The following is a 2,273-nucleotide window of genomic DNA, read 5'->3' as shown; positions in this document are numbered from 1 at the left end:
GATCTGGTTGTTTTACTGCTTGAGGTATTATGAGAACCTGAATTCTATTTTCTAATTTATGTATGAACTAAGAATTTCTGTGCATACTTTTTCCTCACTATAAATTTATACATGGGATGTCACAAAGCAGTATTTTGGTGCAAATAACTACCTCGACATCTCCTAAAATTCACGAATAAAATATTTATAGATTCGAAAGGGACTAAGTCCTAGTAACTGATTGTGCACAACATCTATCAAAGAGGGTTCCTACATATTGATTTTGTTTTCTGGTAATTCAATGTATACTCAGTATGACATAGTGGTTTCTTACTTATGAGTTTAATTGTTGTTGATAGCTTCAATTATTCAATATGTTGTTAAGTTTGATTTATGATGTTATTAGTTTGAGTTAATGAATCTGTTGTTGAGTTTTATTTATGATGTTTCCTTTTATGTGCAATGATTAAAACTACCAAAATTGATTTCCCTCTTCACATTCTACATATGGGAAGTGACATGCAGGACTTCGCTTGCGTTTACCTATGAAACGCTTCCTATATATTCTTCTGCCATTCCTCATTGAGGTGTTCAAAACAGGTGGAGGTTAAATATTTACTCCCTTGCAGAAGGTACTAGAGTACTTCCAACCATCTTGTAACTTTGCATACTTTTACATAGACCTGTTATTGTTGAAAATATCCCACTCCCACTATTCCCACCTATCAACTAATGTAATACTAGTATAGAGTACACTTACAACATTTCAACTATTTATGTATAGAGTTTCATGCACATAATTCTCATCTTCATAGTATGTGTCCATGCATGCAATCATATATACTAGCATTCCACAATTTATTGTTTCATTTACTTCTAGGGAAAGATTACATATCTCAATAAAATCCTTAAACAATTGAAATACATATTAGGAAACTTCTCTTTTCGCAAGATTTTATTTTTCATAACTTAGTTAGTACATGACTGATAAAATTTGAACTCCAAATCAATTTTAAATACGTTCATATGAAGAGACTCCAGGGTATCTATAACCAAATCTCTTACAAACCATATAAATATTTGAGCCATAGGCATGCACAATCTAATAAAAACTAATCCCTTTCAGATGCATCTATAATTTCATAGTAAGCTACTCATAGTGAGAATGGAACCGAGGATATTCATGGCTAGAAATTGAGCAAAAAATAATCACATCAACTTAACTACAACTGTAAAATTTATAAGAAAACAAATATTCTTTTGCCAGAAATTCATATTTCAAGAAATCGTGATAGCTTGGAAAGAACAACTTGCCATCCAAATATGAATCACCACCTCTGGTTCTCCCCTAAGTTGAGATCCCTTTCCCTAGAATCAACAACCTTTGTTGTTCTATTGAAGGCTTTTTTATGCCTCACTTACATAGCAGACTTTCTATAAGAACGCCCCTTTTTTTCTGGGTGTTACCAATCCCCATATCTTAGGCTTTTCCTATTTTTCTTTTCTTGAAAAGGATTCTTTTTCATCCTTTAAATCCCAGCTGTTTCCACTACAGTGCTCGTTCACCCACTCCAGTGTTGTTTCCCCTGCAAGGTGATTGTGGATTAGGATAATGTTCTCATTTGTTCCCTTGTTCTTTCCAAGTAATCTCTTCAAATACCATATTTAATTATTTCAAATTCAAATAATTACATTATCATAGCTTTTCCTCCACAAGGCAAACCTTGGCCATCATGCCATTATTATCAGTACTTAAACTACTAAATAACAACATCTTAACTATATTAGTTAATGAAATAGAGGGGCATTACATCTTCCCTCTCCCCTCTTGGCTCACTTTCCCCAACTGAGATTATTTATCTCTAAGGGAAGGAATAACTATCTTAAGTGTATGGTAAATGAAACTCTCTTTGGCACCTTTGTCCATAGCATTTATTAAAATAAATTAATTCAATTACAGAAAATAATAACATTTTGATTTACCATCGAATTAGACTTTTACTTGGCCCACAATTTTACCAAGTCATTTGTGCTAAAACAAAACTTTTACATCTTTCATGGATGGGGTGTTACACACACTCACGTATATATATCACTAGTTACACAAAATGTTGTAGATGTTTACTTTAATTTATTTGATTCTTGATATGGATTTGATATAAGACATTTAAAAACTACTAATAATACACACTAACATGATCACGAATAGGTGGGAGACATTTGGGAGTCTCAAATACGTTGCAATAATTGTCCAAGACTTTTTGGAGATTGGAGAAATAGATGATTTCAATGTG

This window comes from Pinus tabuliformis, chromosome 1_2, assembly GCF_031772625.1.
Source record: "Pinus tabuliformis cultivar Carrire ecotype Pingquan chromosome 1_2, CPIR1, whole genome shotgun sequence".
Lineage (NCBI taxonomy): Eukaryota > Viridiplantae > Streptophyta > Pinopsida > Pinales > Pinaceae > Pinus > Pinus tabuliformis.
This window is presented reverse-complemented; position numbering follows the sequence as displayed.